We start from the raw sequence: 16,533 nt of genomic DNA on the forward strand, positions 1-16,533 counted from the left end.
AACCATAAACTTCAACCTACAAAATGTCTTCAAGGCTGGGGATACAGCACTCAATTTGATGTAGAAGGCCCAGGGTTCAAACCCCAGCACCAAAAACTACACAAAATGTGAATGACAGGAAACCTGTCTTCTTTTTACACTGATCACCGAAAGCCCGGTTGCTCAGTCCTTCTGACCTACTCGCCTCACCTCCCCAGAAGGGATTTCCTAAACACGGCACATGACGGCTCCATTTCCCCACAGACCCTCCTAATGCCAAACCTTTCAGTAACTCCCATGTTGTCGACAGGGCTAAGACCAATGTCCTGACACAGCCCTAAGTCCCCCCACCTTTAAAAAGGGGGGTATTTTAGTTATATTTATGTACACCTGACCTCAGGTGCACCAAAAAGGCCGGTAGGGGGTTCTGCATCCCCTGAAGCTGGAGTTACAGGTGGTTGGTGAGCCATCCAATGTGGTGCCGGGAACCAAACCCAGGCCCTCTGTGAAAGCAGAACAGGCCCTTAACCTCTTGGCTATCTCTCCAGCCCCCTTGCCTCTTGCCATTGAGACTCAAGTTGAGTGCCGGGACACTGTGAGAAGCCACGGCCTGTGTCTTTCCGTAGGTGTCCTAGAGCAGAGAAAGACCCACCAAGGGATCACCAGCTGGATAGAAGAAACCCACACGGCCTCCAGAGAAGGCGTCCGGAATACTTGAAACAGGCCTGTAGGGAAGGGAGAGGCCACCCCCTCCCCCAGGCAGACAAGGCTAAGTCCCAGCACCACCCCCGGCTGCCAGACATTCTTGCCAATGTGAACACGCTCTGTCCCCGGCTGTCTGGACAGCCACCTGCTCCATGGCACCTGACCTGTGGCTGATGGACCTGGAGGATGGGGCTCTTAACTTTATTCCCTCTTAATGAATTTACATAGTCGTGAAAGGCTAGTGGGTGTTGTATTAGATAGCATAGGGCATTGAAATAGGCAGACAATGGAAAATGAAGACAAGACGAATGGTGTCGGACATTTTAACCCTCAATGTGATGGCATCAGAAGGTGGGGCCTACGAAGGGCAGGGGACGGTGGTCATTAGAAGAAGATCTCATATACACGATTCTTGTTTTTACACACACACACACACACACACACACACACACACACACCTTCAGAACGTCCGCCTATCCTCCATCCTACCATGCTTGGACCCAAAGAGAAGACAGCCATCTCTGATCATGAAACAGGCTGCTACTAGATACTGGATCTGGCCACTCACTGACCTTGGCCTCTCTACCCTTGAACTAAGAAGTATTTGTCATCTGAGTCACTTGGTGTGGGGTGCTTCTGCTAGATAGAGTGGTCCAACAGGACTGAGATGAACAGGTAAGTCTTGAAGTTGCACAAGGGATTCCTTCCTCAAGGCCTGGTCTGTATGGACGGCCACAGTCATGATGTGACATGCCCTGGCCTTCTCCATCTCTATGGAACAAGCCCTTTCAGTAACGCCTCCACGACTGCTCTAGACGGTTTCCCAACTCCTCCTTTTCCAGGCAGGAGCCACTAGAATCATGTTTCTATTCCCACCACTAGACCCTGAGCTCCTCTGTTTCATCCAGATGGTTCCAGTCATTGGTGCGACCCTGGTACACGGCAATGACCCATAAACATTTGATGAACAAGTAGTGGAGAGGGTATCGATTGACCTCTCTCTAACAGGACCTGAGACCTCTCTTGGATCTCTAGAAGGAGAGACCTTGGTGAGCAAGCGTCCTCATCACTCTACCTATAGCTCTCCATCAGCATCCAGGGTATCTGCGGGTATATCTCAGAATCTATGGGTCAGCTCAGAACAAGTGACTCCTAGAATCCAGTCTCCGGGGCCGGTCCCGGGCTTGGGCGCCAACTCCATCGCTTACCATGTGCATGATCCCAGGCAAGCTATTGCAGTATAGGCTGTGCCTCAGTTTCCCCAAGGGGAAGAAACGGAACGTTGCATCAGCCCTTACAGTGAATGGTTAAGTATGAAAGGACTAAGCTGCACAAGGCCCGGCTCCGTGCTTCATAAGGGTGCCAGTATTAAAGAGGCGGGGAGTATGCAAATTCCCAAACCCCCATACAGGCCACCCTCCTGTTCTCTGGAATGCAAAAGATAAAAATCCAGCCTCTTACTCACAAAGTGTCACCCAAATGCTCCACTTGTTCCCAAGAGAATTTATTTTAATTCCTTCTAACTTCAAAATGACGCGGTCCCCGCTGCATTCGGTCCCCACTGCATTCGGGGTGGCAGGGGCGAGAGGAAGCAATGGAACCCGGACCAGCAGCTTCCAAAAGGTTATGAAGCGATCGGGAGGGGAAAGAAAAGAGCGAAGGCAGCCGGGGGTGGGGGGCGCAGGGGAGGTGGAGAGAATTCCCCTGAGTTTCTGCTATAATTGAATACCCCGACTCTCAAGGCAGCTCGGCCGCCCCCTCCTCCACGTGGGCTGAGCGCTGCTAATGAGAAAGCGAAGCCTGCCTGCATTACCGCAATAATGATTTCCCTGTTGCATTTTTACATGCCTGCTGCTTTATCATAGCCGAAGTAGACATATATTTTCAATAAATCCTTTCCCTCCCTCGCCCCTCCCGAACTCTGAGCTCTCCCCGGAAATGTTGCTCCCCGGGCACCCCTCCTCCCTCTCCACAACCCCTACCCCACAGCACAATGAGTTCCACTAATCAAAACAGAGAGGAAAGGGGGGGGGGAGAAAAATGGAAAAATCACAGCTGCTAAAAAGCACCACTGCTGCAAGCCCAAGCCCTCCACATTTTCTGCAGGAAGCGTTTGCTGCTTCAAGGACATGGCGCCCCTCCCCTATCAGAAAGCTTCGGCAGAGTTGCTCAAAGGGGAAGGAGGAGGGGGCGGGTGAAGAAATCTAATATTCCCTCTTTCCTATTTTGACTAAGCCAGCACAGACAGAAATATAGATAAGGCCTTGAATAACTGATTTAACAAAATGTCACTTATCAAAAGGGATGGGGGATGGGACGGTGTTTGCATTCAAGGGCTCTAGTTAAGCCATGCTGCAAGGCCACAGACAGGCAAGGAAAGGAACTATTACCCTGCTCTGGTCTCCCTCACAGGCTGAAAACACGGGGCCTGGGCTTCTCCCCACATCAAGAACCAATGGGAAGAAAACCAGAGATTTAAAAAAAAAAAAAAAAAAAATTTTTTTTTTTGAAAAACGGAAAAAAAAAAAAAAAAATCTGATTCTTATATAAGCACGTAGACAGTACCAACCAGCGGCAGGCTGTGTGCAAGAAGCTGGGGTGCAGAGCGCAGAGGTGACCCAGTTCTGCCCTCCCCAAACTCAGTCTAGAAGGGGCAAACTTGAGCAGGGTGGTTCTGCAAGCCAAGTGCTGCCGGGGTCCCAGGACCGTGGCCTGCACTCCTTGAGAGTCCTGTCCCAAGATCAGGCAAGGCACGCACAGACATCCAGATACCTACGGAATGGGAATTTATGAGAGATATCATCAGATCTAGAGTGGCTCACAATGAGCTAAAACTATTCAAAAGAAGGGAAATCTTGGGGTCCTCGTGGTTCAACCTCCGACAGTCATAAACTTACCCAGCCAAGACGGCACAGAAAACCAGCTGAGAGTTCTGTGAGCCAGCCTCTATTTCTCCTATGGTTGTGGACCTTGGGGGACACTCAATTAACACTCAAATTTCCTTGGATATCAACTCTTAACCTTCTTCTTTTTCTTCAAAAAAAAAAAAAAAAAAGGCCTTGCCGGTGTTATGGTGACACGCCCAGCATCCATCCGAGCAGGGCCTTCCCCTGAAGGGTAGGGGTATGATAGATATGACTAAGCTATCTGCACAAGGGAAATTAGTGTTTCTCAGGTAGCAAACTGTCCAGGGCCCTGTGATGTCTCAGGCCTATCCAAAGACATGAGGCGGGAGAACCTTTCCAAGGGGTCCAGCCCAGGGAGCTAGCTGCCGCACTGTCAAAGTCAAATTTTGGCCTTGACTGCAAGAAACCAGAAAGCTGTGTGCGCCCAGAATAACAGAACCCAAAGCCGATGTGAGTTTCAAAAATGTTACATTCCGTCAGGGGTGGGGCAGAGCTGGAAAGGTGGCTCAGTGGTTAAACACAATGCCCGCTCTTGCTAAGGACCTGAGATCAATTCCCAGCACCCACATGGCAGCTCACAATCATCTGTAAGTCCCGTTCCAGGGGATCCAGCACCTTCTTCTGCCCTCCAGTGGGGCACTGATTGCATGTGGTCCACAGACATACACACGGGCAAACAGCCATACCCATGAGAAGACGAGTAGATAAACATGTGCTGTTCACACGTGGTCTTTGGAGGACCAGGGTCACTGGAGTGGTAAGCCCTAACACCCTCTCAGCCCCCTTGACGCTGTGACTACGTTTGTGCTGCGTTCTAGAGCACAGGCCCTTCATGGTGTGGCATCAAAGTGAGCATTGTTTGCCAGCTACACGTGTGGCTCTCAATCCCTTTCCTCCCCCTTCCCTGTATTCTGGAGTCAGAGGTTTCAGTCAATACGTGCGGCTGTCTTTGGCTATGGGTCATCTAAGCATTTCCACTGCTGTTGGGAGCTATCAGTAAGACAAGCCAGAGACCATTGGGAACCTCAAAAACCTAGGAACTTCACGTCAGTCAGTGTGTCGTGCCCGTCCTCGTGAGTTATCGTGCATGTCCTCGTGAGGTATCATGCACGTCCTCGTGAGGTATCTCCCTCTCCAGTAACGCCAAACCACACCCTGCTGTTTCAAACAATATGCATTCCCCACATAAATACAGGAAGACGCTCCATCCACGGTGCAACAAAATCTCTCCGGCAATCCATGGCAGTGAGGCCAGCGTAGTCCTAGCTCCTATGTTGGGTGTGGTTCAAGTTTTTCGTCCTGAAAACCATTTTAAAATAAATAATTCAAGCCTCACCCTCTACGGCAGACAACAGAACTCCATGTGTGCAGGGTGGATTTTTTTAAGACTGGAAATGACTCTCCAGTGTCCAGTGAAGGCCTGTTTTATGCTAGATTCCGTTTTGCGCCTCTAACATTACCGAAGACAGACAGCTCTGACACGGAGGGCCAGAGAGATGGCTCAGCAGGTCAAGGAGCCTGCCACCAGGCCCAGAGAGTCCTCTCCTCTCTGGGACCCACACGGTGGGAGAGGAGAACCAACAAAGTCCTACAATTTGTCTTCTGACCTGCACAGATGTGTGTGACTCACACACACTCATGTACGTACACGCTAAATAAATAAATGGAAACACAGGTATATACGCATCTAGAGCCACAACCAGCCTTCCTGAGTTCCAGGTTCCCCTGCACCTGACTCACGGGGTTCTTTGAGGAACAAACCAACCTTTCTTGTCCCTTTAGGGAGCCAGTCTCACCGACTGCCTTCAGAGTCAGAGTTCGATTGGCATTTGTCAGCCAACATTTCTGGTGCCCGACTTGGGGCCATGAGAGCAGTCTTGAAAACGATGGAACAAAACCCCAAACAGAAAGCAGCTACGGGGAGGGAGCGAGAGTGGGTGAAGCGGTTTTAGGAGAGGCTCTGGGAACTAGGGAAAGAGGCTCAGGTTTCACATCGGAAACTGAAGATGGGCTGCAGAATAGGCCATCACGCCGCCTGCCTGCACGTCTGCACGCGAAGCCTCTCGGAATCTATACTTTCCAGACGCAACTGTAGGAGGGGAGGAGACAGATGGTGTCATCCTCCTGTTAGAGATGAGAAACAGCTGGGAGCACAACTGGATCTTTGAACTCCCTCCTCACCCACCCACCTGCCACATAAACCCCACAGTCAAGGCCTTGTAGAGGTCACAGCATATGATAATGAGATACTTTGGTGAAAGGCAGAAGCGACGAGAGGCGCCTATTCACGCAGGGTTTTGTGCATCCCAGACTGGCCTCGAACTCCTTACGCAGAAGAAAATCTCCGTGAACTCTGGGTCCTCCTGCCTCTCTCTACAGCCCTGGCTAGGGTTTGAGGTGTGTGTACCACAGCACCTGGCTGATAGAGTGGTGGGGACTGAACCAGGGCTTCATGCATGCCCCACAAGCACTTGACCAAATGTGCAATGTGTTAGTGTTTGTTTGTTTGTTTGTTTGTTTGTTTGTTAAGATTCCTGCTCAAAACATATAGCACCACGCCTCACCTCTCGAACAGGGCTAAGGTCTTTTCCTAGTCCTAGCTGGCAAAGAATGCTAATGGAAGGCCCCAAAGAACTGAAGACTGTTTTCCTTAAGCAAAAGTAATCTGCTCTTTCTCTGTGCTGCTCAGTAATGCGGTCAAATGATCAGGAAAAAAAATGCAGTGTAATTTCTGATGCAGTTTTAACCCTTGGAGTATCTGGTCAGTACTCTGAGCCTGGACCCTCCCCAAGGACAGTGCAGCCTCAGCCTGGGGTACAGGGAAGGGGACAGTGCATCATAGAGTCTAAGAGCTCCTGTCTGGCCACCCACACCTTCACTCTAGCTGTACCCTCAGTACAGGACGGAGGAGACATCGCTCCACGCTGCAAAACCCAGATCCTCCCCCTCAGACCTGCTGGACAGCTTCTCTCAGCTGATCCAGCCCATTTCTCGAAATCAATCAGCCCTCTCCACTGACCAAGTCTATCTGACGGTGTGTGTGTATGCCTGTGTGTATGTGTATATGTGTATGTGCGTGTGCATGTGCGTGTGCATGCGTGTAGTGGGGGAGGGTCAGGGAAGAGGGGAGATGAACTCCTGCCATCGAGTGCGTGTAGATGTCAAAGAACAATTTGCAGATGCCAATTCTCATCAGGTTTCTCATTCCACGATGTGGTCCCTCTCAACCATCACACTGACCCTTCATGAGCATCACATACACACACGTGCACACACACACACACACACACACACACACAATCACACACTCCATATAACCCATTCATCCTCGCCTGACATTTTGACCGGTCTCCTGGATTTAGCCACCTGATAAATAATAATAATAATAATAATAATAATAATAATAATAATAATAATAATAATAATAATAATAATTTTTAAAAAGGGCTTTAGGCTCTTTCGTTTCTCACCTGGCTGCCCACCTCCTGTGACACTGGCTATCAGACTATGGACTTAACATATCCACTTTAAGTGTACCAGCCACCTCCAACTTACTAATGCTCAACTGGAAATATCTTGACTGTACGCCTCAATTCCCAGTCTTCCCCGACTTCAGCAAACAGGACATCATCGCTCCAAGTGCACCAACCGGAAACTTTAGAGTGACCCCACATCCTGTCTACCCTATCAAGGCCAAACTCGGCCTGCTCGGTCTCCAACCTCCATTCCACACACACCTGCCCCTCCCCAGACCCCCCGGTCATCTCCTTCTTTCACCATCTCAACTGCTTCTTTACTGTGGCCACCCCCACCATACACACACTTCTACAACAACCGGTCTCCATTTCCCTTCCAATGTCAAGCTCCTCGCACTGTGTTAGGCCGCACCACGTCCCACTCGATACACTGCAAAAGAAATACAAAGCACTGGGTGGCCAAGATGGCTCAGTGCAAAAAGACAGTTGCAGCCAAGTCCAACAACCTGAGTTCAATTCCCAGGACCCACATTGTGGAAGGTGGGCACAAGTGTGCACACGCACATGAACACACACACACACATACACACACACACACACACACACAATTTAGATGTAATATCTTAAAAATCCAAATATTTAAGCAGGGCCCAAGGCTAGAGGCCTTGTAATCCCAGCTAATCCTTGGAGGCTAAAGCAAGAAGACTGAAACTAGTTTAAGGACAGCCTTGGATTGGCAGTGAGTTTAGACCAGTCTTAGTCTACACAGACAGACACAGATACACACTTAAAATAAGAATCTTTTTAACAATTGGCAGAAAGAAAGGAAGAAAGGAAGAAAGAAAGAGAGAGAGAGAAAGAAAGGAAGGAAGGAAGAAAGGAAGGAAAGAAAGGAAAGGAAGAAAAAGGAAAGGAAGGGGCTGGAGGTGTGCCTTTCCAACCCTTTCCAAAGCCCACTGGGTTCTGAATGGCCGTCCCAGGCTGCCGCCCTTTCTTCTTCCCCTTATCTGTGGTCTCCCCTGGTTTCCTACAGATCTAAAGCTGTCCACACAGGCTCTCCTCTGCATGGCCACCCTGTCTTCTCCCACCCTACTCCTCAAGGAGGCTGCATTAAGTCTTCTGCTTGGTCACTACTTCACAAGAGCATATATCACAGTTTGCAGCATCCCCGCCTGCCTATGTCCATCCCTGGTGGCCAGAGAGAGAGAAGCATGTTTTATAACCAATCACCAGTGTTCCTAGTCCCTTGATGTGATTGGCAAAAGCACGTGCTCAACAAAGACTATGCTAACTGGGGCTGGAATGATGGCTCAGCTGTTAAGAGCTGGTCGCTCTTGCAGAGGACCCAGGTTCAATTCCAGCGCCCACATGGTGACTCACGACCCCCCCGACAACTCCAGTTCTGGGGGATCCAATGCCCTCTTGTGGCCACTGAGGGCATTGAGCATGCACAGACAAGAGGACAAAAGGCTTATGCACATAAAAAAATAAGTAATTCTTTTTTTAAAAAAAAGTATCTCTTAAATGTGTAAATGAAAAACAGGGCTTCTCATGTCAGAAACAACAACAACAACAACAATAATAATAATAATAATAATAATAATAATACCACATTATATGATCCCAAAATTTTCATAGCCATTCAGACCCAAAGTTTTATTTTCCCTTCTCTTCTTCCTCTAAAACTATTTTCAACGTCAGTAGACCAGTAGCTCAGCGTGTCCCACACCATTCCTAACTTACTGTCATCTAGGAGGAAACAAACAAACACCCCAAATATTCGTGTCCTCGGCCCAAATTCCTCCAAGTGGCTACTCTGACAATTTGAAATTCTTAGAAAACATCACAGGGGGGGGAGTTGGTGGCTGCGTCTGTCCTTTAACTCAGAAGAGATTTTCTAAAAGAATCATGGAACAACTCACATAGAAAGCCTTTAACAGTTACTAGAAACGCAGCCCTGGGGGATTGCTCAGTGGGTAAAGTGATGGCTGCATAGGAGAAGGACCCGAGTTCGGATCTCCAGAGCAATGTAACATGGCGGGCAGCTGTAATCCCAGCACAGGGAGGCAGAGGCAGGAGGATGGGTTCCTGGAGTTCCCTGGCCAGCCATGGAATCAATGAGCCCCAGATACGGTGAGAAATTCTGTTTCAAAACTTACAGTGAAGAGGGCCAGAGCGAGGCCCGAACAGGTGAGGGCATGTCGTAAGGGCAGGTGCCACAGGGACTGCCAACCTCCGGAACCCACAGAGTGGAGGCAGAGAATCAACTCCCCAAGCCATCCTCTGACCTCCACACGTGTGCGGTGGCACACAGATCCACAAATAAATACAGTGAAGGGAATGAATAAGGCACCTGAGGAAGAGACATGGGTAACACTGACCTCTGGCTTGCTTATGCGCACACGCACACAGGCAGGCAGGCATCTACATACACCCTCACGCACGCTCGCCCGTAGCACCCTGATAAGCATGCCAGGAACTGCAATCCGGCTGGTTTAAGTCCTTTTCCGGGAGGGAGCTGGGGTGGGGGTGGGGGTGGGGGTGGGGGTGGGGTGGGCTTAGACAAAAATCTCAACTACATTTCAACCTCACCAGTTACCCTCCAATATGAAAAATCTAAAAATACGGTTAACCCACAAGATCCTTGAAGATTGTAACCTTCCCACAAGATCTCAGAGGACTTCGGCCCTCTTCCCTGTTCAGCCGCACAGTTCTGGTGAGTTCAGAAATGAGCAGGGGTTGTGTTGCTCTAGGGCGACCTCTCACGCCGCAGCCCGAGGACTAGAGCACCTGCCTGGATCCTTATTTTTCTGGGTCAATATCCAAAGTCAATAAAATAACCTAGAGCTTTCTCCCGAAAAGGCCAGGGTGGCAGGACAGGTCCTGGAAGTCACCATACACCGTCAGTAAAGACCCTGTCACTACCCGGACAAATCGCAACAGCCCACACGTAACTTCACAGGTAAACAGGCACTGAGCTTTTGGGGTCCCCTTCTCCTCCCCAAAGCTACCTGTTGCCTGGGAACAGTGGCTTAATTAACCTCAAGCTTGACTAAGCGTTAGCTCATCCAGCCAGCTGGCTGGAGAGGAAACTTCGAAGATGAACTGAAATTATTTTGGGTGCCTGAAAGTACCAGTTCTTACTCCAGTAGCACGTGGAATTGGGGTTGTTGTTTTTTTTTTAATTTTTAACACATCTACAACAGGGTTGGAGAGGTGGCCCAGCAGTGAAGGGCACTTACTGCTCCTTCCGGACAACTGGAGTTCCATTCCCAGCACCTGTGAGGAGGGTCCCCACTGCCTGTAACTGCAGCTCCAGGGGACCCCAGGCCTCTGGCCTCTGCAGGCACGTGCACTCACACGTGCACATCCCGCGTGCAGTTCATGCACATAGGCACAATTACAAAAAAAAAAAAAATGTTTTTAAAAATCCGTAAGACATGAAGTGAATGAACGGTTCTACACCGGCCCCGGGCTCTCCTAAGTAACGGCTTTTACACGTTGGCACAGTTGCCAGGCCACTCAAGAGCCTTTGTGGAATGCCAACGTACAAATCCATCTCTCCATGAGAAGAAAAAAACAGAAGTTAATCAACTCGCCCGAGTCCATGAAGCAATTTGGCCGTTGGCCCAGGAAGACAGTGTCAAGAGCTCTGGGCCCTCACTCCACATGACACTAGAATAAAGCTGGAATCCAAAGGCCCATCCTTTTAAAAAATAATAATAATAACCCCCCCATAGGCAGAAGCAAAAAATTGGTACCCTATCCATTTTCATATTCGCCTTGGCCTGCCTTGAGGATCCAGCCACCTTAGAAGTTCTGTCACGGTACAAATGCCCACAAACTTGAACCAACTACCCAACATAAACATTTTAGCACTTCTTACCCCATCAGCCCCACAGCAAATTCTTCTATGCACCACCCCACTCCGCCCGCTGAGGGGGAAAATAAACAATATTTGTGTTCTTACAATCAACCTATACATCAAAGAAGAAAGAGAAAATTCTACATAAGCTTGGTTTTCATGTCCGCCCAATTTTGGATACGAAGCACAGAGCACAACGCCCTGTCCCCTCTCCCCTCTTTATAATTTAAACTCTGAACTCAACAAAAAACCAGACGCCCTAGCTGGTTAACAGAGTGCTTTCTGCACAGCTCATAGACAGACTCTTTTCACAGCAAGCTTGGGTAAGTGCTCTCTGATATTAGCACATCCCTGCGATGTGGACGCCTGCTTACCAAGCTGTGAAAAGACCCACGCTCACTCTGGAACCTACAAAATTAATCTTCTCCGTACCTATAATGCAGAAGGCGAGGGCGCCTTCCTTCCCTCCCTCCTCCCCTCCCCCTTCCCCTCCCCCCCAATGTCAGGCTGGTTTCTAAACAATCAGTTGTCGGGGGAAAAAAAAAAATGGACATGCCCAAAAGGGCGGGGCCCAAAGGGGTGTGTCACTCTGGGCATCAATTCCCGTAAATCAAATCCTGACAATTGTCACAATATTTTAAAAAGAATGAATTATGATTCTTGGGCCATCAAACCTTTCTTACCACGGGAACATTCTCAGTTGAATGACGGTGGCGGGGGAGGGGTTTGGGGGAGGGGGGAGGGGGCTCCGCTACTGTGACTTGATTAATGGCCAAAGCAAGACAATAAAATAAATCTCATAAATGTTAAGGGGGGGCGGGGGGGACTGAAGCACTGTTCTTGGCTTCCAGGTTAGACATGTAAATAATTCCACCCTGGAATAAACACACATGAGGAATTCTTATTTACTCCCCCGCACACGCAGCCAATCAGGCTCAGTTGCTGGCCCGCCCAGGTAAAGATGACTGCTAATTTGTTTAGCTAATGCCTAGCTGGGAACATGTGATAGGTGGCACTAATTTTTCTAACTATCTCAACTCTCCAAATATCAAACCCTGGATCCTGAAACCAGATGGGAGGAAGGACGGAAGGAAAATGTACCACCAATAACATAAAGACAGGGGGTTTGTGTTCCTGGTTTTGTTTTTTTGTTTTTTTTTTTTTTTAAACACAGTTACCCTTGCTAGACTCAAAACCTCTTTACAGAACTCAGGAAAGCTTAGCCAACTTTAGTTAACCCCAGTGTTGGTTGGCTATGCCTTAACCCTACTGACCAGTTCCTGGCCAGACCCTGTGGTGCTCAAATTATCCTGGCCAAGTTCAACTCCCCATACCAGCACCCATCAAAGTAAAAGTGTCTGCAGAACCCAGTAGGCTGGGCGCCAAGAAAGCAAGCAAGGAGAGGCGAACGCTGCTGCCTTAACCAGCTAAGTGCTGGGTCCTCCTGCATCTCGGCCGAGTGAGCTGCAAAGCACACTTCCACACAGAACTCCTTGCGTGAGAAGTACGTCACGTGCAGAAGATTGTCACCACCTGGGACAACTTAAAACTCCTTTCTTTAAAAAAAAAAATCACCTGAGGAAAGGGCCAAGGCAAACTGCTTCCCCCAGGCATGCTCTGCTGAGGTCTTGGGCCATGCCTGAACTGGTCATCTCTTAAGCATGACTTCCACACACTTCACAAGACAGTCCAGGACCACGGAAAGACCAAGCACTAACTACAACACAAACACTCCACTTACCAGAGCAACATTTGTCCGGGGACTTTGACAGCAAGCTGACTCTAACCTGCCCGGAACCCAAAAGCATTTTCTTCTTTAACCCAAGGATGGCTGGCACACAAGTCCCAGCCAGGCGCTAGCCAGAGGCTGCCTTGCCAGGTGCTGTCAGTCTGCCTCCGTTGGTAAAACGGTGGTGGTTTGGTTTGTAATTTCGGCTTCTTCAGCCCACCAGCAGTAACTTCCCAGACTCCCAGACTGAAGTTGGGGAGTGAAGAGGCAAGTTTGCCGGCTTACACACTTCTCCCACCTGGGTGGCCACACTTACTTCTGGGGACTACCCAACCCCCACAGAGCCCGCAGACTCACATATATACACATATGCATCATGTCAAAAACCCCAAAAGACACATCCCTAGGGTCCTGTGGTTTCTTGGCTGGAAGAATGGAGGCATTATAATATACCAACCTTCAATTTCAAACCCACCACCGACACCCTTCAAGCTGGGGTTTGCCAGTTACACCGCCCACCTCACCCCTCCCCCTTTGCTGGGATGCTGTGAGCCGGGAGAGGGAACAGGGAAGAAGGCAAACAGGGAAAAGGCCCTGCTAACGTACAGAAAGTAAAGAGGCCGCGGGAGACTTGTCTTTCTGTGTCCCCCGCAGGCTTCCCTCCTCACTCCACCCCCATCTTCTTACGGAGCATCCCTCCTCCCAACTATTTTTTTTTTTAATGAAACTTAATAAGCTTTTCGCCTACCTTGGCTGTTTCGGCAACAAGTGCCTGGGCAATCCGACAAGACGACCAATCTCCACTTGGGGGGTGAGATGGGGGGCGAGCCGAGCTGATGGAATAATTTCAATATTAATTTATGTCAGCCGCCTTCTCGCAGCTACTCATTTACAGTACTGCCCTCAGCCTGTAAACAAATATCGCTCCGCCAGGAAACATACTCCCCAGATGCAAGCCCCTCTCCCCAAGCAGGGAACCTGGCCCCTCGCCCCTCCCTCCCACAACACGGCCCCCTCCCCCCGAGTCCCGGGTGGGAAGCTCTGGGTTTTCCAAAGCACCAACTCACCACCTTCAGCCACCACCCCAGCAAGAAACTTACTCGGTCCGGTCTACGCCTCAACCCTCCCTCCAGGAAATCTCCTCTCCATATGCATTCAACCTCCCCGCAGGAAATCTGCTCCCCCCTCCCCCCTTCTATATACATGCACACCCCCCCTCCTCCTCACGCGCCCTCCCCGGACAGAAACTTACTAGCTAGCAAGCAAGCGTGCAGGCTCTCTCGTTCTTGGAAACTTACTCCCAGATACAGCACCACCAGCACCCCTCTTTCTCCCCCTCCCCCAGGCCCTGCTCCCTTCCTTGCCCTCCAACTCCAAACTCTCCGCATCCAGCCACTCTCTCCCTCCCCGGTGGAAATTTGCAGCGCCGGGCTGCGCGCGTGCATCCACCCTCCTCCCCTCCAGGAAACTTACTCCCCATCTGCATGCACCGCCTCTCAGCCATCGCTTAGAGGGAAGGGGGTGTGCTGGGGAGACAGAAATACATATGTATCTCTCGCCCCTCCCCCGGCCGCAGCCCACTCAGGGCCGAGCAGCGCTAACCTGGCCTTACCTTTTTGCATGGCCCCCTCCCCGAGCCCTCCGGATCCGCTCCCCAGCACCCCAACCCACCCCTTTTCACCCATCACCCACCCCTAGCAACCGTTCCTAAGCTCCTCTCGGCCTTTTTTTTTTTTTTTTTTAATCCAGGATGCAAATTCCTCCCCTGTCAGCAAATCGACTGTCAAATTATTTTCTTGCAAAAGGAGAAAGGCGGGGTGGAGTTGGGGGGGGTCAGAAAAGGGGGGCAGACAGGCGGGTAAAGGGAGGGAGAGGGACAGAGGAGGGGAGAGATATCCCTCCGCAGAGCTGGGGCTGGCGGCGGGCGGGGAAGCAGGAAGTAAGGTGTCCAGCGCGGCGGGTTCTCCGCCGCGGCCCCCGCCCGCCGCCCCTGTCCCCCGGGGCGCCGCGCTCCGGCAGGCGCGGGCCGCCCGGTGCATTGTTCGCAGCCTTCCCTTAGCCCGTGCACGGACGACTTTTTTTTTCCGCGCTCCGCGTTGTGTACGCGTGAGCTTGCACCTTTTGTAAGCTGGCGAGTCTCTGAACGCGAGAGGATGGGACCACGAGCCGAGGACCTGTCAGTCCCCGGAGTGCAGCAGAGACTCAGATCGGAGGAAGGGGTGGGAGACTCGAGGCCCCCTTGGAGTGGGAGGGGTGGGAGAGCAGCTTGGTGGCCGGGAAGCTGCCGCCTTCCCACTCCGGACCCGTTGCAGGATTGCTTCCTGCGTCGCAGTCGCGGTTATTGTAAAAGGCGCGTTGCAAATCTAACGACTCGGGCTGGGAGATTTTTTTTGTTGTTGTTTATTTAAGGATTTGCAAAGATGCCAAGATCCAGGCGGGCTGCAGGGAAGGATTGTTCCTCGAACCCTCACCACCACCACCGCTTCCCCCGGTCTTTCTAGGGCCTGGGGGTGCTCCCAGGAAGGGATCTGCGGGTTCTGGAGAAGCTCGCGCCTCCATCCTCTGCCCCTTGGGGGCGGGGAGAGGTCTCCATCTCCGCTGGATCTGGGAGGGATGTTGCCTAGGAGAGAGGCGGGCGGGAGGGAGGGAGGAGAGGAGGGGGCGCGGGTGCGGCCCTGCGTCCGCCCCTCGCCGTGCGCCATGACTGTGGAACGTGGTGCCGGGGAGGAGGGCCCGCCGCCGGGGGGCCGCCCGGGGCTGCTCGGCATTGGTTGCAGAAACCCGAGCCCTGGAGTTGCTCCCCCTCCTTGGGCTTGTCTCCTCCTCCTGCTCTGCGGGGGAAAACCGCTGCACCCAAACGGAGAGCAGCTGCGAGCAAGGGGGCAGGGCGCCGGCTGGCAGACTAGCCAAGGGTTCGAGACCCCCTCGGGGGGCGCTGGCCTCGGAAATGGGAAAGGACCCGAACAAGATCTCGTCCCGAGACTGCAGATCAGTCCAGGTGCCACGACCTTAGGTCAACATCCCGGCATCTCCAGCCATCTCCGTACTTCTTTTCTGGTCTGAGGAAACGTGCACCAAAGACGGTTCAACTAAACCAGCCACCTCGCACAGAGATCTAGACTTCAGTGCTGGAGGATCTGTAGGACAATGAGTATTTTTTTTTCCACGAGGAAAAGTTACATCCTTTCCCTCTCCGGTGTGGAGGAATCGTTGTGCCCTTTTCTCCCCAAATCTGGCGCGAGATAAGCCACTGTCCCCGACCCACCCCACCCCCACTTGGGCTCCGGGTGTGGACAGGGCGGGAGAAAGACTATATGGAAGCTTAAAGCATGAGGTCATGGGTTGAAGAGGCTGCTGCCAAAAGCCGCGGAGGTGGTGTGTATACGCGTGTGTGTGTGTGTGCGCGTGCGTGTGTGGGTGGGTGTGTTTGGAGGGGTAACGGTTCTCCATCTTCAGCACTGGAAAGCCCGCTCATCTAATCCTATAAATTCTAAAACACCTGACCCAGGGAGACCCTCTGAAAGAAACAGAAGGAGGCTCGGGTCTGTTTTCTCTCAGTGAACCTCTGGCCGGTGGCCGGTCCTTTCGACTAAGCAAAGAGCCGAGGACAGCGAACAGGAGCATAGCTTGCTCACCCTTACTTTGCCAATCCTCTGCTTCCTTCAGGACGCCCTTCCCAAGACGCTAGTGTCCCGCACCCCAGCTTAGCCTTTTAAACCCTGCAAGTCCCTCCCGGCTGCCCTCGGAATAAAGCAGGTCCTGAAGCAACCCCACCCCCCTTGCGGGGGCGGGGGGTATTTCACCTCTGCAGCCCTCTCTTCCTTCAGTCATAACCCTTGCTTCTGCTTTGTTCCAGAGTGGGGGCTCCCTAAC

At 51.4% G+C, this 16,533-nt stretch overlaps 1 long non-coding RNA gene across 1 annotated transcript in view; it reads right to left on the bottom strand.

Moving 5' to 3' along the window:
* The window catches only part of LOC116899090, a 178,094-nt gene extending 163,167 nt beyond the window's left edge, over positions 1-14,927 (bottom strand). Inside the window, exons 1-2 of the long non-coding RNA XR_004387688.1 lie at positions 14,779-14,927; positions 13,409-13,493 (exon numbers count right to left, since the gene is read on the bottom strand). This is a non-coding gene — a long non-coding RNA (uncharacterized LOC116899090). The remainder of the gene's footprint in view (positions 1-13,408; positions 13,494-14,778) is intronic.
* Between the last annotated feature and the right edge of the window lie 1,606 nt (positions 14,928-16,533).

Source organism: Rattus rattus, chromosome 4, assembly GCF_011064425.1.
Source record: "Rattus rattus isolate New Zealand chromosome 4, Rrattus_CSIRO_v1, whole genome shotgun sequence".
Classification (NCBI taxonomy): Eukaryota; Metazoa; Chordata; class Mammalia; order Rodentia; family Muridae; genus Rattus; species Rattus rattus.